Below are 24882 nucleotides of genomic sequence, written 5' to 3'. Positions count from 1 at the left end.
CGTATGAGAGAAGAGACTTTCCAGAGTCGAACAAGGGTTAGGCTTTATTCAGGGTCTTGGTTACATGTGCAGGGGGATTTCTTCCTTAGGAGAGAGAAATCCTCTTCCCAAGGAGGCAAAGATCTTACAGTAAGAGAATGGAAGGGGAAGTGGAAGTGGGGAGGGAGAGAGGGGAGAGGGGAGAGCGAAGAGAGGAGAGAGGGAAGAGGGGCCTTCTGTCCTCTAAGGGCCCCTCAGCGCTAAGCGATTTTCCTTTATTCTTAAAGGCCTGTTGGGACCCCAACATCCTGGATACCTCTTACTCAAACTATGGTCAGGAGTCAAAAGTGATAATAGTAACAGCAGGCTTAGATTTTTAAACTTCTGCCAAACAAATATTGGATATCTGAGTATATAGAAGTTGGCAAAGCAAAGGACTGCCATGCTGCTAACTACAAACTTCAGGAAGACCTAGGCCATCTAGTGCCTCGCTGGCATGAGACCTCTCTTCCTGTCCCAAAGGGAGGCTCCAAAGGGAATGGCCTGGGAGTAGAGGAACAGGCTCCTCAGTTCTGATAGCTGTGTATAGAGAAGGAAGGACATTCTATTGGTATCGGAGATGCCACATCTAAAGATCCAACCCTCCTTCCATTTCAGAAGTGTCCTAGTCCTTTTTACCTGCAGCCAGGACTTCAAGAAGAATGGCGGGAGAGAGGAGGAAGCCAATACCTAGGGTCATGTGCAAGGTGGGAAGGAGGAACAGGTGTCATGGGCAAAGACCTAAGTCCAAAGTCCTTGAACAAGTGTTTATTTCTGTCACCCTTCCTCCTCCCTCACCCAAATATACCTTACCTCATCAGCAAGAAGGCGGGCCAGTGCCCAGGGTTATAACCTTATGCAGATAGAGTTAGTGATTGTTGTGAAAAGAGACAGGTGAGTGTAGATGATTAGGCCCCATGCCCACCCCCATTCTAGTCCCTGAATTTGCCTTGCCAGCTTAGCTACCACCAGGTCTGCAAGAATAATTGTTTAAAATAGTAAGCTATCAGCCCAGAACTCTGTTCACAGTGCCACACTGGCTCCTTGACAGCAAGCACTGATTATTTTTTTTTTTTTGCCTTTCTTTGACTTGACTTGATATGATGCTAGCTCATTTGCAAACATCCCTGGGACCACTTCAAAATCCTGGAGAACTAATACTAGGAACCTATTAAAGGACAAGGCCCTTTCTTTGACTCAAATTTTCCGTCAGCAAAATTACAGTAGAAAACAAGGTCTGCCAACCTCACCAAGATACTGCAAAGAATGATTCATGCGTGGAATGTGCTGATTCCGAGTACCATGCTTGAAAGAACAGAAATGAATTTTTTTTGCCAAGAAGGTACATTAATTTTTTTTAGCAGACTTGTGATTTCATAAACACATAGAATATCTCTAGTGAGAAAATCTCCTGTATCAAATAAGATTGGCACCTGTTCTGCAGCATAAAGAGGCTTACATGGGGCACTGTGGCATTAAAGGACATGCTTAGCTAGGGTCACACAGCCAACATGTGTCATGTCAACAAGGAGACTTGAACCTAGGTATTCCTTTTGGAGGTCAACTTGCTCTCCATTACAACATCCCATCTCTCATAACTGTCCATCTTATATAGCTATGTGGAAAGGCAATGTAGCAACATAATTAGAAAGCTGGTCTCTCAGCTAAGAGTCCATGGATCACATCCCACTTCGGGCAGTTGGGTCGTACAAGTGGACAGATAACTAGACCTGAAGCTGGGAAACCTGAACTCAAATTGTGCCTCAGACACTTACTAGAAACATTCTGGGCAAGTCACTTAACCTCTCTCAGACTTAGTTTCTTCATCTATAAAATGAGGTTAATAATAGCACCTACCTCATAGAGTTGTCATGAAAACCAAACCAAATGGCATATCTAAAGTGCTTTGCAAGCCATAAAACACTATATTAACACTATCATCATTGTCATCATCATTATTGTCATTGCTTATTCTGGTACTGACCCATGCTGGCTCCCTTAACATGTCAGTACTTTAGTCCAGTAGTGTCAAACTCAAATAGAAACTGATTTCTGCTGCCACACATTGACTTAGAAAACCACAAATTAGGGGCAGCGAGGTGGCACAGTGGAAAGATCATCAACCTTGCAGTCAGGAGGACCTGAGTTCAGATCTAGCCTCAGATACTAGCTATGTGACCCTGGGCAAGTCAATTAACCCTGTTTGCCTCAAAAAACTTCAAAATTAACTTTCCCTATGTTATATTATATTTTTCATTATTTTGATAAACATTTCCCACTCACATTTTAATCTGGTTCTGGTTGCAGAAGTTTTTCAGAGGCAGGTGAGCTTGACACCCCTTCTCTAGCTAGCTGTCTTAGACTATAAACTTTTGAGAAGGTCCCAATCTTAACTTGTACCTGGGAGTTCCCTTTACCAATGAAATCACAGGTCTGGAACCTATCCCTATCAAAAAATATTATTGTTGTTGAGTTGTGTCTGATTTTTCATGACCCTATTTGGATTTTCTTGACAAAGATATTGGGCCAGTTTGCCATTTCCTTCTCCAGCTCATTTTACAGATAAGGAAACTGAGGCAAACAGGGTGAAGTGACTTGTCCAGGTTACATAGCTAGTAAGCATCTGAGGCCAGATTTGAACTCATGAAGATGAGTCTTCTTAACTGCAGCCCTGGCACTCTATCTACTGTACCACCTAGTTGCCCTATCAAAAAAAAATTACAAGCCAGCATTAAAAGGGGAGAATTTCAATGGAGAAACCTGAGACATTGGCAAAGGAAAACACAGATATATTTTTGTTTACCAAATGAAGATACTGTCACTTAATATATGACCTTCTTAAGTAATCGATATATTACCTTCATGTAGTTCATTATACATCTCAAAAGGGCTCTGGCCTCTCCTATCATCCTTATGACAATGCTGTGAAATAGTTAAGACATGACATCTCCAAGCATCACAGTGTTCAGAGATAGAAGGGGCCTTAGCCATCCTCTGGTTCTCTTCATTTGATAGATTAGGTAATTAAGGCCCAAGGGTATCTCCTCTTTGGTTATAAACCAGTTCACTACAAAGTTAGAGCAAAAAACTTTGGTCTCTGGCTATCAGTCCTTGGATTAGCTCCTGGGATTGCAATTTCACAGATCATATTCAGTAACATTGTACCAGAGAACTTAACATCAATGGCTTACATGCAGACCGTGGGCTCTTAGAGCTCCTTTTTATAAAAAAAGTGTTTGCTTGCCAGAACAACAAAAAGCATTTCTATTTAAAAGAAAAAGCCATCCTCCTATGCAATTATGAGAGCCCCTTCCAACAGAGACAACAGAAAGGCATGAGCCCGCTTAACAATTCCACGTATTCTGAATAACCACTCTCCACAAGTTGCCCCTGTACAGCATGAATGTCTTCCCTGACTTCAGGCTGCCATCACTGCCCCCTTCCTCCTCCTTCTTTCTTTTCTTCAACTTCCTACTTATTAGGAATTAGGCCTCCTTGCTACATAACTCCTATCCCTCTTGACACCACAATGGCCTTGGTTCCTTCTTTAATAATTTGGAGAAAAGAAAAAATAACTCAAAGTTTAAGCCATTACAATTTTATTTTATTATACAATGCCAAATATTCTAAGCTGTCTCATTGGAAGTTAAAGGTCTTCAGCAAGATTCATATAAAGTAGTTCAACAGTGGCTCTGCCCAATCATTAAATTGGTCTGTCAGTTCATGCTTTTGCTTGCCATGAAATTCTGAAAAGAGAAAAACATGAAATCTGGGTCATAATTCTCTCAGGAATGAGTCAGCTCAAGAAAGGAGACAATATTACATGATAGTGTGAACAAATTTTAAAATGTGATGTGATGTAAATATCCAGAGTTTCTCTGTCTGCTAATGGGATATTGCTCCTGCATTACATCTCTTTCTGAGTCTTTCTGGCATTATATAGAAGGAGAAGAAGAAGAAGAAGAAGAAGAAGAAGAAGAAGAAGAAGAAGAAGAAGAAGAAGAAGAAGAAGCAGAAGAAGAAGAAGAAGAAGAAGAAGAAGAAGAAGAAGAAGAAGAAGGAGAAGAAGAAGGAGAAGGAGAAGGAGAAGAAGGAGAAGAAAGAAGAAGGAGAAGGAGAAGAAGAAGAAGAAGAAGAAGAAGAAGAAGAAGAAGAAGAAGAAGAAGGAGAAGGAGAAAGAAGAAGGAGAAGAAGGAGAAGGAGAAGGAGGAGGAGGAGAAGGAGAAGGAGGAGGAGGAGAAGGAGGAGAAGAAAGAAGAAGGAGAAGAAAGAAGAAGAAGGAAGAGAAGAAGAAAAAAGAAGAAGGAGGGAAAGAAGAAGGAGGGGGAAGAAGAGGATAAGGAGAGGAAAGGAGAAAAAGAAGATGATGGAGATAATGATGAAGATGATGACAAGGGAAAATAAAGAAAAAGGAGAAGAAAGAAGGTAATGATGAAGCAGATGATGATGAAGAAGATAATGATAGAGGGGAAGGAGAAAAAGAAGAAAGAAGATAATGATGATGGTGTAGAAGATGGAGGAGGAAGGAAACAACTGTCATTCCTATGGTGCCTTACAGTTTGCAAAGTGCTTTACAACTATTAACTCATAAAAAAACCTCATGACTTATCAGGGTAACTCACACAACAACCCTGGAAGGTAGGTGTTAATTCTCTCCATTTTAGAAATGGGGAGATTTAGGTAGACAGGTTAAGTGACTTGTCAAAGATCACACAGCTAACAGGTGTCAGAAACCAGATCTGAACTCAGTTCTTCCTGACTCTGGGTGTTCTATCCACTGTATTCCTCAGTTGCCTTGTTCCCTTATTCAAAGGAACAAGTTTATTTTCCTTGTAGTAGCTCTTATTTCCTAGTCCCTTCTCCATTCTACCTCAGATATATTTTAACAGATTCTCAGTTGGAATGAAGGGCTGGAAGGATCCTTAGTTCACTCATCTGATTTTTTCAGATGAGATAACTGAGGCTCAGAGGGATTAAGTGACTTTCTCAATCTTATCAAGGACAGTAAGAAAAGATCTAGGATTTGAACCCATGTTCTTTACCCCTAAATTCAGGTCTCATTTCATTTTACTGCAGTGCTTCCCTTTCTTGATACTTAGTGTTTAAAATATGCTCCGTCATTTCTGCTTTTTTGAGCACAGTGCGATGTCATCAACCTGAGTGGGCCATACCTCCAATCTTCTTCTGGGGACCCCAGGGGCCTTTCACATAAATATGTAATTGCATGATTATCAGTGGGGGATATCGGTACCTGTTGTCTGAGCCATTTTAATAGCCTCCCTCCTAGGACGTTGATTTCCTGCCTCTTGTCTTTCCCTCTTTTAAACCATCCTTTTTGCTTTCACCATAGCTTCTTAATGCCCCCATTCTGATCCCCTTCCTTCTCTAGAAAAGGGGGAAATTTGTGGTTCTGCCATTCAAAGTCCTTCACAATCTGTCTCTGACATACCTGTCCAGCCTCATTTCATACTATTCCCCATCGCACACTCTACATCCTTTCCAAACTGGATCATTTCCTTATTGCTCTCTATTTTTATCCCATTTACTCTCATCTCTGTGACTTTTGGGGGATAATCATTCCTTTCCTTTATGGTCCATCTCAGGTGCTACATCTTGAGAGAAGCCTTTCCTGAGGCACTCTCCCATCCACAGTCAAAAGTGAGATCTCCCTCCTCACATTTCTTCTAGCAAGAGAAAGCTATAGAACTTCTCTCTCTTTTGCATGGATTGCATTGTGTTATGTCTCATAGCTATGGCATAACAGTCATATTTCTCCAAAGGGATTATCAGTTCCTGAAGATCAAGGACAGTATCTCACTTCATCCTTCTATTCCCAGTACCTAACACAATGTCTTTATATGTGGTAAGTACTTAATCAATTATTGAAATAAATTAGATTAAATTGAATTGTAGTTCATGACACTTTGTTAATAACAATGAGACAGTCCAATCACCTTTTGATTGTTGTAATGACCATTATTTTCAATATTCCTTCCATTTCTAGGCTGGAAAAAAAAACCAACAACATGCCAATATAAAAATCTTGCACACACAATAATGGAAATACATTAATACTCTATGAATATTTGAAAGTCTGATCTCCTATTGGTTCATGATTTATCTACCTTGAGTGACAGCAGCCCTACTACAGGCCATTGGTTTACATGATAGGCCCTGTCTTACTGCTTGGTTGAATGCCTCACCTGAGAATCCCTAGTGCCCTCCCTATTGTAAGAAGCTTTGTAAGACACATGAGGATGAGGATGGCGTTGTGTTTAATCTCTGTGTTTGCCCTAATAGCAAGCACAGGAGGAGGAACATGAGTTTAAACTCTAATTCACTATGATTTCTACTCATCAGTAGAATTTTCCTTCTAGTCTATTTTTAATCCAAGTTGACAAAGACCCATGAAAAAGTAGAAACCTCCTGGGGATTTACTGAATGATTTTAAGTTAAAAAGGTTCAATACTTAGCATTCTATAAGACCTAAAAGTCATTGTTCTCCTCTTTTATGGGACATTTTACTTTTCAGATCTTAAATTAGTAGCAGAAAACATTGATCCAAAATCATCTCTTAGGTAAATGATTCCTAGAATTAGCTCCTCATTAGTAACATGCCATTCAATGCCTGTATTAGCTCCATTCTGCCTCTAGAGTAGTTCCATCAGTGATATGGCAGGGTTGTTTTAGGATTTGAAGACAGAGAAGAGGAAAACATACTATACCCTGAAAAGGAAAAAAGGCCATCCCAAGGTACCAGCATTACTCTGCAAAATGAAAACACAAACATTATGTAGATTGGTTGAAATATAATCCTTCAAAACTTCAGATAGGGCCTGGGGTTATTTCCAATAACCGTTCACATCTGTATACCAATGACTTGTGCTATTTCCTGACTGAAGCAAATTGCTAAAGGCCAATGGCCCCCAATGCCTCATTATCTGGACTTATAATTAAATATTAATAGTTCAATGAATGATCCCTATGCACGAGAAAATTGTAATTAAATGCACTCAAGCTCAAGCTTTAGAAAATACTTTCAAGACCACATTAGAGCAGATCAATTCCTTCCTTCCCAGAAAGAGTCTGAGGTCTGCTTGAAGGTGCCTAGCAACAAACACTTCCTTTCTCTTAATACTTTTGCTTTTGTTGGTAATTTTTATCCAATGGATATAGATCATAGGGGATAAGGAGATTTCATTGCCATGGGGAACTCTCAGATGAGAAAACGCCTTTTACCAATGCAAGTTAGCACATTCTTTGCAACTAATAAATTTAGTTACCTAGAGTTGTTCAGTCATTTTCAATCATATCTGATTCTTTTTGATCCCTTTTGGGGTTTTCTTGACAAAGAGACTGGAATGATTTGCCATTTCTTTCTCCTGCTCATTTTACAGATGAGGAAACTGAGGCAAGCAGGGTAAAGTGACTTGCTCAGAGTCACACAGCTATTAAATGTCTAAGGCTAGGTTTGAACTCGGGAAGATGAGTCTTCCTGACTTCAGGTCCCGCATTCTATCCAATACACCATCTTGCTGCCCCATGTTAAATGACTTGCCCAGGGTCATTCACATACCAGAGGCCAGACTTAAACCAATGTCCTGCTCTTACATGATGAATATATGTTAAATGTAATCATCCATCTTAGAATCTAATTAGACATTTCCACCAATTCATGTGTTTATATCTAGTAGTTAGAAATGTTCTGACAGTGAGTGTTTTATAAAATTAATTAAGTTTTAGATAAGACCTTAATAGCTGGAACCTTTAGAATAGTGTAGCAGATGCTGGGCAGTTAAGTGACTCAGTGGATAGAGGGCTAGCCCTGGAGTCAGGAAGACCTGAGTCCAAATACAGCCTTAGATATTTAATAGCTGTGTGGCCCTGGGCAAGTCACTTGACCCTCTTTGCCTCAGTTTCCTCCTCTGTAAAATGGGCTGGAGAATGAAATGGCAAATCATTCCAGTATATTTGCCAAGAAAACCCCAAATGGGGTCACAAAGAGTCAGACATGATTGAAATGATGCTACCCCCAAGAGTACTTCTTAAAAATAGATGGTCCAAGTTAAATCTGGGTTGTCTTTAGAGCTTAGTTTGAGTAACTTTAAGATTATTACCCCTAGGATAAATACTGGAAGAAATCACCAATCAAGTTATATGTAGAAAATCATTTTGCAAAGGTTTAAAAACACAAAACAAATTTAATAAATACTGTTAGTGCTTTCCCTACTGCTCCTGCAATTATTTTACTTTTTAGACATTTTATATATTCAAAGAGGCAATACAAAAAGCCAGAGTGGATAGAGGGCTATCATTAGAGGTAGAAAGACCTGAGTTTCAGTTCTGATTCTGATGTATACTAGTTATACAACCATGGTCAAATCAGCTAATCTCTCAGTGCCCCAGGCAATTCTCAGTCTCAGACTTTAAATTTCAGAACAGACCCAGATCTGCATCTCAGAGGGAGTTTCCTCTTTGGGAATGTCTTATACCAAAGAAATCAGAGTATCTATTAACAACAATAACTAGTTTGTGCTGACTTCTCTGTGTCTGTTTTATTGCTCCAATGGAATTTATAAAGACAAAGGTTCTTCCTTCCTTCCTTCCTTCCTTCCTTCCTTCCTTCCTTCCTTCCTTCCTTCCTTCCTTCCTTCCTTCCTTCCTTCCTTCCTTCCTTCCCTATATCACAAGTACCTAACACAGTGACATATATATAATAAACATCTGTTCATCTTATTTTTTCTTTGTATCCTCAACACCTAGTGCAGTTTAATAGTGTTTTGTTGAATTACAATGAATATTGCCTACACACCTACTTTACAAACTCAGCCTCAGTGGCCTCTGTTTGCTTTTGTTGCTGTTTAGTTGGTTCAGTTGAGTCCAACTCTTTATGGCTCCTTGTGGGGTTTTCTTGACAAAGATATTGGAGTGATTTTCCATTTCCTTCTCCAGCTTCATTTTACAGATGAGGAAACTGAGGTCAACAAGGTTAAGTGCTTGCTCAGGATCACACAGCTCATGAGTGAGGCTGGATTTGAACTCAGCAAGATGAGTCTTCCTGACTCCAGGTCCAGCGCTCCATCCACTGTACCACCCTGCTGCTATGCTTGCTAGAAGTTGATAATAATATAGATTGGTTTAACAGACACAAGTTTCCAATGAAGCATGGTGTCATGTGATCATAAATTTAGAACTGCAAGAAACATCAGAGGTCATTTATTCCAACCTCATCATTTTAAACATGAAGAAACTCAAAGCCAATGAAAGCAAGTGACTTGCCTAGGGTCATACAGATGATAAATTTCAGTAGGGAGTTTTGAACTCACTTTCTCAATTTCCATTTAACATTCTTTCCACTGTACTACACATTCTCCCTAGGAATTCCCTGACTATTCCAATTAGCTAGAGATTCCATTCTATTTTATTAAAGACAAATACTAAATCCACAATCAGACATAGTTCAAAGGAATTGGATTCTGAGGCATAATATGATTTTTAAATGAGTGAAGTAACTAAACTTTATATGACTTTGCTTCAGTAATACATTCATGTTGTTGAAGGAGTGCACTTTGCCTCCATATTGACACAAGCCACAGTGTTCCCTTGATTAAACTTGAAACATCTGTTTTAAGCCCCCTCCCCATTAATAGCCCAACTTTTAAACTGCCCAATGATTATTCCAAATTACCAGAGGTGGGAAGGGGATCTGTGATTTCCCTTGTATGGAGAATTCCCTTCCACTGATGCAAGTCAGTACCTTCTCTTCAACTTACAGTCATAAAGAGATGTTTGGGGTAGGATTGGGGGTGAGGGGGGGAGAGGGGCATCCTAAGAGGCTACTCGACTTGCCCAGAGTCACCCAGTCAATATATGTCACAGCAGGATTTGAACCTGTCTTTTTGTGTCCAAGTCCTGCTCCTTATCCATTACACCTCCTGGTTCAATCACAATCAGCAAAGACAAGTCTTTGCCAGAAGACATGGAAGAATTCACGAGAAAGTTTCAAGGATGCTATTGTGAGGATCTAAGGGTTCCCCATGAAAAGGAGAGAGAACATATAGGAGGCAAATACATATGAAAAGAAAACAGAATGTAAAATATTTACATTCAGAAGAAGCTAAGTGGTTCAGTAAGCAGAGCATGGGACCTAGATTCAGAAAACCAGAGTTCAAATCCAACCTCAGACACTTACTATCTCTAAGATCATGGGCAAATCATTTAACCTCTGACTGCTTCAATTTCCTCACCTCTAAAATGGAAATGATAACAACCCCTACCTTGCAGAGTCCTTGGGAAGATAATATTTGTAAAGTGCTTTGCAAACCTTAAAATGCTATGTGAATGATAGTACTATTGTGACAAGAATGCTGAAGGAAGAGTGGACAATTAAAAACAAAAGAAGAAAACTAAGAGAAGACAGCAAATGGTCCCAACATGTAAGAGAAGCTGAATTTCTCCTTGCAGAGTCTGAAATTTGAGCCCCGAAACAGTGCCATAAAGATGTGGTAGAATAAATAAGATCATATTCAACTGAGGAATCTTTCATTCTTTTCTGTAAGAGTTTTGAAGCAAGATGCATCAAAGGGTGCGCCCGTTAAAGCTCCAACAAAGAGAAATTCAAGAGTTCTTGTTTGCCTTCAAACGATCAGGTATAATACTCAGACAAATGAATTACTTTTTTTGAGTGCAGCATTATCTACATTCCCTCTAGCAAGTTTCACAATATAAATTGCTTTAATTTTCAGAGAAAAATCTATTGCTGAGCCTGAACTTTACCTTTTTTCCCCCATTCACCAATAATAGCACCACTTGCAAGGACAGCAAGAAGTTTCAGTTCTTTTTGATTGCTGCACTAAATAATGAACGCATCCTTCAAACATACACCATCCCTAGTAAATCAAATTTATTGCAGATGCCCAAAGATCCCATGCACTTAGTTTAGGTGGGAGGAGGGAGAGGCGGGGTTGTACAGGACACTTCTCATCACCCTGAATACTTTCCCTTTTCCCTATGATGCTTGTTTAAGTGACAGGTAGAAGGTCCCTTGTGGCTAGTGACATCCTTTCAGCTTTCTTTTAATTTGCTTTTCAAAATTTACATGCTGTGCAAATTTCAGAACTCCATATTTTGAAATTATAACAGGGCAGCTCTTTAGTAGCATTGAAAAATAGACCTTATCTTTGACATTCCTCTCACCTGCCCATTCCATGGCCTTTCTCCTCCCTCCCTTTTACCTTGAGTGACTGCCAATTCCCTCAGTTCCTGAAGCGTCTTGTTCACTTAGCTATCTTTCTTTGAAAAAAGCCAAGATTTCTAGCTGAAATGACTCTTTCAGGGCATCTCCTTTTGGCTAGGGATCTTTGAACACAGAAAGTCTTCAAAGCTCAAAGGCATGAATTTTTTTTTTTTTGGAGGGGGAAGACAAGGCAATTGGGGTTAAGTGACTTGCCCATGGTCACACAACTAGTAAGTGTCAAGTGTCAGGTCCTGTGCTTTATTCACCTAGCTGTCCCATAGCTTTCTTATAGTGGAAATGCAGGCACAGGACAGGGTGGAAATTTGAGGCTGGGTGGGAATTATAAGGTATAGAGGAGAAACCAAGATCAGAGAATTTAGATTCAATGCTCAGAGGGATCTCTGATAAAGATCATTTAATACAATTTCATTTTAAAGGTGAGGAAACTGAGGTTCAGTATGTTAGATGGCTTGACTAGGGTCACTCAGATTAGAAAGTAGCCATCAGAACCTGAACCCAGGTCCTTTCTTCTGTTGTTTGGTCAGTCATATTTGACTCTTCATAACACCATTTGGCCTTTTCTTGGCAAAGTTACTGGAGTAATTTCTCATTTCCTTCTCCAGCTCATTTTACAGATGAGGGAATGGAGGCAAGCAGGGTGAAGTGACTTGCCAAGGTCACACAACTACTAAGTGTCAGACCACATTTGCATTCAGGTCTTCCTGCCTCCCAATCCAGCACTCCAGCTCCTGTGCCACCTAGCTGCATACACACACATACACATACGCACACATGCATGCACGTATGTGTATATAAATATATGTATGTGGATATATAATGTATATACACATAATGTATATATGTGTGCATGTACACACACATATACACATACACACACACACATATATGTTTTATAGCTGATAGAATTTAGAGCTTGAAGGAATTTGGTATTTGCTAGTCCAGAGGTGAGGAACCTGCCAACCTTGAGACCACACGTGGCCGTCTAGTTCCTTGGGTGTGACCTTTTGACTGAGTCCAAGTTTTACAGAACAAATCCTTTTATTAAGCATAAAGGGTCTTTGATGTTGGGATTCAGTGAAAGGGCTGAACTTGAGGACCTAGAGGGCCACAAGTGACCTTGAGGCCACAGGTTCTCCACCTCTGGTTATAGTCAAACTCTTTTATACTAAAGATAAGGAAACTAAAGTCCAGGAAATTCATAGGATTTGTCTAGAATTAAACAGGTAACAAGTACCGAGCTAAGATTCAAACCCAGACTGCTGTTAGGACAAATAATTAGGAAGCCTGTGAAACTGTCCTGTGGCATTTCTGGTTTCCCATTTCTACATCCTCCCCAAGCTATCTCCTTGGACTATAGTACCCTTGCCTCCTCTGCTCTCCTTGATCTTAAGAATCAGTTTTTGATCATTTACATTTTAATGTAAATGAATCTAAAGACATGTAACTTCTAACAGGGGAACTTGCATTTTCCAGTTAATTTTTAATTGCAGTAAGAATTACTGCAATTACTCTATACCCTGCTAAAGGTATTTAGGCTTCAGAGAGTATGGGAATGGGTGATTAAAATGAGAGAAAATAAGAGCCCTCCCTATCCACCCCCTGCCCTGTTTGCTTCTGAAATCAAACGATGTAGACCATTTGTTGCCTGCTCTGCTTGTGGCTGAGCCTGACTCCTTCTGCATGAGCAGTGTGCTGCAGTGGAAAGGAAGCTAGATTTAGAGTCAGAATAGTCGGATTAGGAAATAAAAAAGCTCTGCCATTCCCCAATAGCTACATGGTCAAAGGATATGTCCAAAAGTTCTCAAAAGAATTACAAACCAATAACCCACCAAATCAGATTGATCCACCTCACTAATAAGAGAAATGCAAATCAAAACAATCCTGAGCGTTCACCTCACTTCCTCCAAATTGCCACAAAAGATTGGGGTTGTTTAGGCATTTCCTGTCACATCCTACTCTTTGGGGTTTTCTTGGCAAAGATACTGGAGTGGTTTGCGATTTCCTTCTCAAACTCATTTTACAGATGAGGAAACTGAGGTAAACAGGGGTAAGTGATTTGCCCAAGGTCACACAGCTAGTAAGTGTCTGAGACTGGATTTGAACTCAGGTCTTCCTGACTCTAGGCCCAGCAGTCTATCTACTACACCATCTAGCTGCAGCTGCCACAAAAAATGGCAATGGTCAACACTGGAAGATAGGTATACACAATGCATTATTGATAGAGCTATAAATCAGTTCAAACACTTGGAAAGAAATTTGGAATTATGTAAATAAGGTGACCAAAATGTCCATACCTTTTGATCCAAGGCTAGGCTTATATTTTAAGAATGCCATTGATAAGAAAAAAGACCCTACATACACCAAAATAGTTGTGGTGACACTTTTTGTGATATCCAAGAACTGGAAACAAAGTACATACCTATCCACTGGGAAATTGCTAGATGGGTTTGGGTTCATAAATACAATGGAATGTTACTGCACTGTAAGAATGTGATGAATACACAAAAACATGTAAAATGTTCTACAGCAAAGGATTCAAAGTAAAGAAAGCAGAGCTAAGAAAAATATACAAAATCAAAAGTGAATATTGCAAAATTATACAAAACAAGCATGGCTAGAAATAAGAGATATGAGAAAACACTCTCACCTTGACCCTTTGAAGAGAGGGAGAAGTTACCAAGTGTGGTACATTGCACATATTTTCAAAAAATTTTTTAATGTATTGACCGGTCTTGCTGATTTTTACCCATTCTTTTTCTTTTTGTCTTAAAAAATACTGTTAAATGGAATAGATTTGCTATGTGAGGTGGTTCTCTGGGAAGGGTAGTAGAAGGGATACTGGAGGAAACTATATGGATAGAAAAAATAAAAATATATCTAATAAAAACTTATTTAAAAAATATAAGTGATAGATAAGTGATAAGATTCAAAGTGACTAGGTCACTTTGAATAAGATTTAAACTTCTCTGGGCCAAAGTTTCCTCATTTATAAAATGAGAATGTTGAATTAAATGATCACTATACTCCCTTTCAGCTCTAAATTTTGTGATCCTGAGTAGCATCACTCTACATATTTTTGTTAAGTTGTGTCTAACTCTTCATGACCCCATTTGGGGTTTTCTTGGCAAAAGTACCAGAGTGGTTTGCTATTTCTTTCTCCAGCTCATTTTAAAGATGGGGAAACTGAGGCACACAGGGTTAAGCGATTTGCCCAGAGTCACACAGCTCATGTGAGTATGAGGTCAGATTTGACCTCATGAAGAGGAGTCTTCCTGACTACAATCTGGGTACTCTGTCCATTGTATCACCTAGTTACCTCACAGTCATGCTACCCAAACTAATTTAGACACAGAACACATTAGAGGTTTGAATTACATTTATAGGATCTAAAAATGTTGAGGGGGAAGGAGAGTAGGGGGACATCTGAGTAAAGGGTCATAGGTTGCATTTATCAGGCTTATTTTTAGGGAAATCATGTATTATTGATCACGTTAGCTTGTGTTTATGGAAAGAATAAAACTCAGATGAGCTGGCTTGAGAGGGGAATATCTTTCATAACTTTTTCTATGTGATGAGCTATAGCTTACAGCCAGCTTTGCTTTGGGAGGGGCCTCCCTGCAATTAACCTATGAATATTTGTGGGCAATATAACTCGGAGATGGAGAGATGTCCCTTCCCATTCCTCAGGTCCTCAATAAAGTTTAAAATGAAGGGACTAGATTGGATGGCCCCTGTTATCTTCCAGTTCTAAATATGAAATTCTGTGACACTATTCTAACATGTCTGAGTACCTTGACAAGTTCTCACCCAAAACTTTTTTTCAAGTACTCTGTAGCTGATATTTTTTTTCTGACAAAAGGCATAGTCTGAGCAGATAAATATTGAATATGAATTGAGGGGAGCAGGTAAAATTTAGAAATTAAATGAACAAAAAGATGATTATTAAATACTGATCCCAGATTTAACTGGAAATGTTGCCTCCTGAGCTCTGGAGTAGTGAAATAAAAACTGAATAAAAAAAAGTTTAGTCTTAAGTTTCACTAATACTAAGAGAAGAAGATAGATGTAGTGTTAGTATTAGAAGTTGCTTACCCTTTTGTATGCTTCTTGGTTAGCCTAGGAAAGATGAGCAAGGGGTTAGTTGGTTATTTCATTAGAGGAGGAAGCAAAAAGCATAGAGTTGTTGAGTACAAGAAAGACAATAGATCTTACCTTGTTTGCCTGCACATTTTGAAATATGCTGGTACAGACCTCCATAACTAAGTCTGCAACCTAAACGGCAAACAGATTTGTTGGTATAAACAAGCCAGAAAAGCAAGTGAGAATGGAAAGGCCCTGCTCAGCATGGCCTGCACATGCACAAAGACTATGCAATTGGTGCATGGTGCTACAGAAAAAAAGGGTGATAGAATAGTAGCAGTTCACATTTCTCTATCACTGAGTAGTTTACAGAGAACATTCCTCGCATGATCTCTAACTGTCCCCCATTCCTTGAATGATCTCCTTCCTCTGTTCTAGCTGCTGACCTCCTTGGCTTCCTTTAAATCCCAAGTAAAACCCCACCTTCTACAGGACACCTTAATTCCAGTGCTTTCCCTCTGTTAATTATCTCCTATTTGTTCTGTATAAAAGTTTGTTCTGTATATATTTGTTTATATCTTATCTCCTCCATTAGATTATTAGCTCCATGAGGCCAGGAATTGTCTTTTGCCTCTTTTGGTATGCCCAGCACATAGTAGGTGCTTAATAAATGCTTATTGATTGATCGATCCTTTGAAGTAGCCTAGTGCAACTATTATGACAAGTTTATAAGTGAAGGAACCAAAGCTTAGAAAAGATAGGGGACTTGTCCAAGGCAACATGACCTAAGAAGTGGCAGAGCCTAGATTCACGTTTCAGGTTTTTAATTTCCTCTCCATTGCTCCGCACACCAACCAGAATTGCCTTTCTTTCAGATGTTGATTTTACAAATAAGATCGTCTTATGTCTTCTCAGTCTTTGGTGGGAAAACATTTACTTTGTTCTTACTATTTATAGCCTAATAGTTCTTTCTACTGAGATTCATTTGACTAGGGTAAAAATAAATCAGCATTTAAATGAGGTCTTATATTTGAAGTTTGGTGTACCCTAGTATTTAATTTTGTTAGGTTTGATCATGATTAGTGGCTGAAACTTTCTGCTTTTGGAAGCTTTCCCATATGAAATTTCAATATTTTCTCAAGAAACTATGTTTTTTTTTTTAATCTATAACTAGACCTTCCAAGAACATTTGAATTAAGCACTCTACTGCATACATTTGTCGAATTAGTTGGCTTTTAAATATGTGCACAGCACATTAAAGGGTATAAATACCGATGTGATCAAATGCATGAGATATTTCTCCCTGAAGAACTGGTTCAGCCCATGTGTCCTGCTGTCTGTGCTTCATGTCTGGCGTTTCATTTCCTATTACCATGCCTTTGCAGGGTCCATCCCCATGGCTGAAATGCACTCCCTTTCTTACCTCTGTCTCATAAATCCCTCGCTTTCTTCAAGACTGAGCTCAAGAACCATTTTCTACATGAAACCTTCCTTGATTCCTGTTCCCCAAAGTACTCATGAACCTCCCTCTCTTATCATGTAAACATCTGTCAAATATTGATGTGAATTTTTGAAGTATCCATCTTGTAAATTATCCTACAGAACTCAATGTCTTTCAGTTCCTGCGATTTACCTTTTGTCATATTCTTATCTCATAAAACTAATTACTAGAGAATGATTTTGAACCATCTTTGAAATATGTTTATGTGCTAATATTTCTAATCTGCTTCTCATTTACATTTATTCATTCTTCAATTATTTCAAGTTTCAGTCAAAACAGAAATTAAAGTAACTAATAATACTTCTCATGTTCCACTGCAAATACAATTTTATCTTCAAATGATTTTGGATCCTGTTCATTTTTAGAGAGATTCTCAAGCCTGTGTAATGGTAGAGATAGAAATAAGTACTTTAAAAGTTGAATTGAATTGAATTGTGCATACCTGCTTACAAACATATACGTACAAATTACAATTTGTTGGTATTAATTGTAAGTATTTGTCAGTATTATTGTTATTTATACTCTGAGTTGATGTTAGAAGCCTTATGAAATGACAGGGAACTGTTAACTTTGAGCAAGCCACTTAACCTCAATTTTCCCATCTGTAAAATGGAAGATTTCTAAATCTTGTGATTCTTTGAATCAGCCTTTCTAACCCAGAAGAGAGAATTTTTTATTATGACAGTCCTTCTCTTGGCAACCTCATTTCAAAGTTTGTTTGTTGGGAAGGATCGATGTGTGGACCTACATGTGTGTGTGTACTTAGTGGTCACAAAGCAGTCTTTTCTGCCACATTCATATACACAGAAAATAATGTTGTCCTTACTTTTATTTTTCCTGTACTCAGAATAATAATAAATATGAAGATATCCTTCACAGGTAATTAATATTTCTTAAAATCCAGAGTTAGCATGAGATGGACAGCTTTATTGTTGTGGTTTTAGATATTTCAGTCGTGTCCAACTCTCTGTGACCCCTTTTGGAGGGTTTTCTTGGCAAAGATACTAGAGTGGTTTGTCATTTCTTTCTCTAGATCATTTTACTGATGAGGAAACTGATTAAATAACTTATCCAAGGTCACACAACTAGTAAGTGGCTGAGGCTAGATTTGAACTCAGGTCTTCCTAACTCCAGAACCAGTACTTTATCCACTGTGCCACTTATCTGAGCACACACATATTTTATACATATATAATGTATGCATGTATGCATACATTATATATGTATAATGTATGCATGTATGCATGAGTTTTATAGCTGAAGGAATATATGTATATATGTGCATATATATATACATGTATGAGTTATGTATACGAATTTTATTTCCACTCTGTTACCTAGTTGCTCCCCAGAATAGCATCATTACTGACAAATTTTCTCCTGTTTCATGTGGTAATTTGAGGAGGCAGATGTAGGAAGGAAAGAGGTTTCTTTTATTCTGAAAAGTACAGTGTTGTTGGCTTTTTTCCAGAAGTCATCACTGACTAATCTAGGGGTATGTTGGTAAGTGTTTAATAACCATCTCTCAAAAGAAAATTATGCTCTACAAAGTTTTAAGTTTAATCTGCATAATCAGTATTTTCTCCATCACTATCTCAAGTCTAAATGATTAACAAAATAATAAGTCAAGTCCTGATTTGTAGCATTTTCCAGTTTCCAACATGTAAATGATCCCATTGAAAATGTAACACTAGGTCTCCATGAGTCTATTCTATTTAGCTCCAGAACACCCTTGCAAAAGTATCTAAGTGCTTTCTCAATTTCTTCAATGTGGAATCCACTAGTTACATCTGTTCCTAAACTATTATACTGTTTTGATGGATTGTTTTCCACTGAGTTCAAGTATACCCATATGGGATGGAAAGAATGAAAGGAAGAAAGAAAGAAAGAAAGAAAGAAAGAAAGAAAGAAAGAAGGAAGGAAGGAAGGAAGGAAGGAAGGAAGGAAGGAAGGAAGGAAGGAAGGAAGGAAGGAAGGAAGGAAGGAAGGAAAGAAAGAAAAAAGGAAAGAAGAAAGGAAGGAAAGAAAGAAAGAAGGAAGGAAGGAAAGAAAGAAGGAAGGAAAAAAGAAAGGAAGGAAGGGAGGAAAGGAGGGAAGAAAGCAAAAAGAATGGAAGTAAAAAGAAAAAATAATTATTCTAAGCCCTATATGTCATGTAAGACCTGCCATAGGACATCATACTACCGAGAGCATAAAAATAAATCTCCTGCCTTCTGTTACGTGTGCAGCATCAGCCTCCATCCCTATACTCATATTCCCAGGGGGAATGTCAAAAGGAACAACCATGCCTTTCAGATTCTGCTCCAATGTAGGCTATAAGTGGTAGTGGGTGAGGAGTTGGACCTTTATGACATCTGACCCTAATCTTTTTTGGGGGGCACCATGTTAGAAATGGCTACTTCCAAGAATGAGAGGTGACAAAATATTCTTCACAAATTTGAAAGATAGTGAAGTTAGGAAAAGAAAGCACGGAAGATTTTGACTAACTGGAAGTTTCCTGCCAGTAAGAACTGCTAATTTTGCAGTGTAAATTATGAAGGTTCTCCTTCTTTGGACTTTACAATGAATAGAATGCCATCTAGCCTAGAAGACCTCTCAAGGTCTCTCTTATCAGTCTATACTCTTCTTTCATGTCACATGTGGCTATGTGATTGTTTACAACTGTGTATCTTGGCTAGAGTCACACCTTCTATAGCTCCAAGCTGTAAACATAGCATTGATCCAGAAATGAGGTGATCTCTGCTCTTGAACTCTTGACTGATAGAAATATATTTTAACTTTACTGCCTGATTTTTAGAAAACCTGCCCTGATTTATTTTAGCTTTATGAATGCATTCCAAGCTGCTTTATCAGATAAATTAAATGAATTAGATTATTTAACAGTAAAGCATACTATCCAAATTCTTGATTTGCCCATATTTTGATGATTATTTATGATATTTGACTATAATGTGGCTATACTTGGTATGAACTAGTCATGCAGTGAATAAGGGAGTGAACTAATGAATAGACAAGGTACAAAAAAGGATAAGAAGAAATTTTCATGCATAGGACATCTGTTTTCTAGGGAGTGAGGTCAGTGTAATGAGAAAACATGGACAAGAATGACATAGGCTAAGAGAGTGCTGAAGGGTTATAATCTCTGCAAGAATGGTTGGTGTGTATACACTAACAAAATAATTAATCACAGAGAAAAAAGAAGAAAAAACACATTCTTCTTATGTATTAAATGTTAAATAGTTAAAGAATGTGTAACAGACAATGATTCTAAAGGAAATAGATAAATTAATGTCTCTGACAGAATTAAAAATAACATTTTTAAAGTCTTTTTTTACCTGGGGTTGTTTAGATACAGCTGTCCACCGATTTAAACAAAATGCCAGCTTCTATTAAAAAATAATATATTGTATCAAGACCTTGTATATTCATGCACACAGTTGGTTTTCTTTACTTAACAATATTTTAATACAGCACATTTACAGTTCTAAAAATAATCTACTCAAGAACATTTGTGTTATGTTCTTACACACTGAACAGTGATTTTTTTATCAGGATTCTTAGGATTAATTAATTAATTGAATTCATGATGAATGAATCTGCTCCTAGACCATAAGTTTATTATAAATAATCTGAAAGATAAAATATTAAAAAATTTTAAATTACAAGTAAGGAAAAGGAACATACCTCAAGCTGCCCAACGTCCAAACCAGTGGGAGAATGAGACAAAGGCTTAGGAATTTCTATTGTAATAAATCATAAATAAATATCAATCAGAAATGAGATCACAACAATTATTTTGAAGGAAAAAATAAGAAATTTCTCGTTTAAAATTGAAGTAGACATGATAACCTGATTTGGAGCTCAAAAAATAAACTGCAGGTACAGTCAAGATGGTGGAGAAAAGGAATCAACTTGCCTGAGCTCTCCCCAAAACCCCTTTGAACACCTTTAAATAATGCCATAAAATGGTTCCTGGAGCAGTAGAACCCACAAAAGGAAGGGTGAAATAATTTTCCAGCCAAAGACAACTTAGAAGGTTGGTAGGTAATGTCTGTCACACTAAGATAAGAGGACTGGAGCACAGTCTAGCACAGGCTGCACCAGCATAGACTGGGCCCCAGCAAACCAGGAGCAGGCCTTGGGAACCACTGAATCATGAGCAGCAATGGTTGCTTCTGGAGCTGTCAGCCCACAAAGAATAAGAGGGTCAAACTCTTGATCAGGAGATTGCAGGGTTCTCTTTGCTAACAATGAAGCAGGACTCAATTGCTTTTCCCATACTTTGATCATGGTGGAAGTCCTGCATGGCAGTCCCTGGGCAAGGAGGAGCACTAGCACAGCAGAATTTGTGGGTCACAATGGAGCAGGGATCCTCATCACAGTTCCATGGCTGAAAAGAATGCTTGTAGTCACTCACAGACCAGAGCACAGGCCAGGAGGGTAGTAAACACATCTCTCCTTAGATCACACCACCTTGGAAGAACTGAAAACTTACAGATTCCTAGAAGAATCTCTGAAAATAGCTGCATAAACCCCCTGAAATTTGGACAGTGTTCTCCACACCCTGCAAGCAGAAACCTACTTTAACAAAGGGTTAAAAGTCAAGAAATAAACTGAAAAAATGATCAAACAACAGAAAAAATTCTGATCATATAAAGTTACTATGGTGACAGGAAGATCAAAACACAAACTCAGAAGAAGACAATGAGATAAAAGCTGTTACATGTAAAACCTCAAAGAAAGATGTGGATTGGTCTCAGGCCATGGAAGAGCTCAAAAAGGATTTTGAAAATCAAATAAGAGAGGTAGAAGAAAAATTAAGAAGAGAAATGAGAGTGATGCAAGAAAATCATGAAAAAATAAATGAATACCTTGGTAAAGGAGATACAAAGAATACTGAAGAAAATTATACCTTAAAAAACAGACTAGGCCAAATGATAAAAGAAGTACAAATAGTCAATGAGAAGAATGCCTTAAACAACAGAATTGACCAAATAGTAAAAGAGGCATGATAATTCACTGAAGGAAAAAACTCCTCAAAAAGTAGAATTGATCAAGTGGAAAAGGAGGTACAAAAACTCACTGAAGAAAATAATTCCTTAAAAACTAGAGCTTAGCAAGAGAAAGCTAATGACTTTATATGGAATCAAGAAACAATAAAATAAAGCCAAAAGAATGAAAAAATAGAACACGACATGAAGTATCTCATTGGAAAAATAACTGACCTGGAAAATAGATTCAGAGAGATAATTTTAAGATTATTGGACTACCTGAAAGCCATGATAAAAAAGTGTCTAGACATCATCTTTCAAGAAATTATTAAAGAAAAATGCCCTGATATTCTAAAACCAGAGGGTAAAATAGAAATTTTAAAAATCCACTGATCACCTCCTGAAAGAAATCCCGAGATAAAAACTGCCAGGAATATTATAGCCAAATTCCAGAGCTTCCAGGTCATGGAGAAAATGTTGCTAGCAGCCATAAAGAAACAATTCAATTATCATGGAACCACAGTCAGGATAACACAAGATTTAGCAGCTTCTACATTAAAGGATCTGTGGACTTGGAATATGACATTCCAGAGGGGAAAAGAGTTAGAATTACATTCAAGAATCATCTACTCAGCAAAACTGAGTATATTCCTTCAGAGGGAAAATGGATATTCAATGAAATAGAGGACTTTCAAGCACTCTTGATGAAAATACCAGAGCTGAATGGAAAATTTGACTTTCAAATACAAGATTCAAGAAAAGCATAAAAAAGAAAACAGGAAACACAAATCAAAAGTGATTTATAAGGTTAAACTACTTACATTCCTACACTGGAAGGTGATACTTGTAAATGATAAGAATTATTAGGGCATGTATTCTCATTATTGGAGCAGTTAGAAGGAGTAAAAATAGACAGAGGACACAGGTATAAATTGAATATGAAGGGATGGTATTTACCAAAATAAAATTAAGTGGTGGAAAGAGGAATGTACTGGGACAAAGGGAAATGGAAAGGTAGAATGGGGTAAATTTTCACATATAAAAGTGGCAAGAAAAAGATTTTACAGTGGAAGGGGGAGGAGAGGAGGAGTGGGTGACCATTACTGTCATCAGAATTGATTCAAAGAGGGAATAACATACACACTCACTTGGGTATAGAAATCTATCTTACCCTACAGGAAAGTAGGGGGGGAAGGGAATAAGAGAAGAGGGGGGTGTGATAGAAGGGAGGGCAAGGGTAGTCAGAAGCAAAACACTTTTGAGGATGGGCAGGGTGAAAGGAGAGAGAGAATAGAATAAACAGGGTGGGGGAGATAGGATGAGGGGAAATGCATTTAGCAATAGTAACTGTGAAAAAAATTTTGATAAAGACCTCATTTCTCAAACATATAGAGAACTGAGTCAAGTTTATAAAAATAAGAGCCTTCCTCAATTGATAAATGATCAAAAGATATAACCAGTTTTCAGATGAAGTAATCAAAGTTATTATAACTAAATTGAAAAATTCTCTAATTCACCATTGATTAGAGAAATGCAAATTAGAACAATTCTGAGGTACTATCTCATACCTATGATATTGGCTAATAGGATAGAAAAGGAAAATGACAAATGTTGGAGGGGTTATGGAAAAAATGAGACATTAATGCCCTGTTGGTGAAGTTGTGAACTGATTGAGCCATTCTGTAAAGCAATTTAGAATTATACCCAAAGGACTATAAAACCATGCATAATGCCCTTTGACCCAGAAATACCATTATTAGCTCTGTATCCCAAAAGATAAAAAGCAAATAGAAATATATACAAACATATTTATAGCAACTCTTTTCTGGTGCCTAAGAATTGGAAATTGAGGGGATGCCCATCAACTGGGGAGTGGCTGAACAGATTGTGATATGTGATTATGAGAGAAAACTGATGTACTCTAAAGAATGATGAGCAAGATGCTCTCAGAATAACCTACAAAGATTTAGATGAGCTGATGCAGAGTGAAATGTAATGTGTACAAAGTAACAGCAATATTATAAGATGATTAGCTGTGAATGATTTAGCTATTCTCAACAATACAATGATCCAAAACAACTCAGGAGGACTTATGATGAAAAATTCTATCCATCCCCAGAAAAAGAACTAATGATGTCTGACTACAGATTGAAGCATACTTCTTTCATTATATTTTCTTGAGTTATTTTGTCTGTTTTCTTTCACAACATAACTAATGTGGAAATGTTTTCCATGACTACACATGTATAACCCATATCAAATTGCTTGTCTTCTCAACAAGTGGGAGGAGGAGAAGGGGTAGAAGCAAGAGAATTTGGAACTCACAGTTTTAAAAATGAATGTGAAAAATTGTTTTTACATCTAACTGGAGAAAAATAAAATACTAAATAAACTCAAAAACCAACTGCAAAACATAAATGGGGGAGGTGTGGCTATACAGTAGTCCAAGTGAAAAAGATCTTGAGGTTTCAGTGATTCTCAGTTCAATACAAGTTATCAGTATGATGTAGCATCCAAAAAAAGCTAATTATAGCAAATTGCATTAAATATAGGGTCCAGAATGAGGCAAGAGTTCTAGCGTCCACATCAAAATACTAGCACATTATGTCCATTTCTGAGTTGCACAGAAGGAATATTGATATACTGGAGTGCACCCATCACCAGGAGTTCTGGAGACTGACTGGAGAGATTGGAGAGAATAATCATTCATAAGATAACAGTTGGAATGGATAGAGATAGCTATCAAATATTAGAGGAGAAATCATACTTTTCTCTGATGAGCCTCTGAATGTAGAAGTAGAAAAATGGGTCAAAAGATGCAGGGAAGGAGAGTTGGAGTTGGCATAAGGAAATATTTCCTAATAATTAAAGCTGTCCAAAGAAGAGAGTGGATGGCATGTCTAAAGGATAATGTTACTATTAGTGGAGGTAAAAGCACTTACTTCTCAGTTTTAGCTGAGCTAGTGATTGAACTAGATCCCTTCTAAAGTTTCTTAAAACTATGCAGTTTTTTGATTCTATGTTTTAGATATCTT

General features: G+C 37.9%; 2 long non-coding RNA genes across 2 annotated transcripts in view; both read right to left on the bottom strand.

Annotated features, from left to right (window-relative positions):
• Positions 1–3611: 3611 nt before the first annotated feature.
• On the bottom strand, positions 3612–6799 carry LOC140506948 (uncharacterized). The gene is made up of 3 exons (XR_011968165.1): positions 6744–6799; positions 5973–6023; positions 3612–3764 (listed from the first exon to the last, which is right to left on the bottom strand). It is a non-coding gene; the product is annotated as an uncharacterized lncRNA (long non-coding RNA).
• An 8687-nt stretch (positions 6800–15486) lies between these two features.
• Positions 15487–24882, bottom strand: part of LOC140506947 (uncharacterized) — a 63429-nt gene continuing 54033 nt past the window's right edge. Inside the window, exons 4-6 of the long non-coding RNA XR_011968164.1 lie at positions 20541–20596; positions 20192–20242; positions 15487–15547 (exon numbers count right to left, since the gene is read on the bottom strand). This is a non-coding gene — a long non-coding RNA (uncharacterized lncRNA). The remainder of the gene's footprint in view (positions 15548–20191; positions 20243–20540; positions 20597–24882) is intronic.

The sequence above is a fragment of the Notamacropus eugenii genome, chromosome 5 (genome assembly GCF_028372415.1).
Source record: "Notamacropus eugenii isolate mMacEug1 chromosome 5, mMacEug1.pri_v2, whole genome shotgun sequence".
In the NCBI taxonomy this organism is placed as follows: Eukaryota; Metazoa; Chordata; class Mammalia; order Diprotodontia; family Macropodidae; genus Notamacropus; species Notamacropus eugenii.
This window is presented reverse-complemented; position numbering and strand designations above follow the sequence as displayed.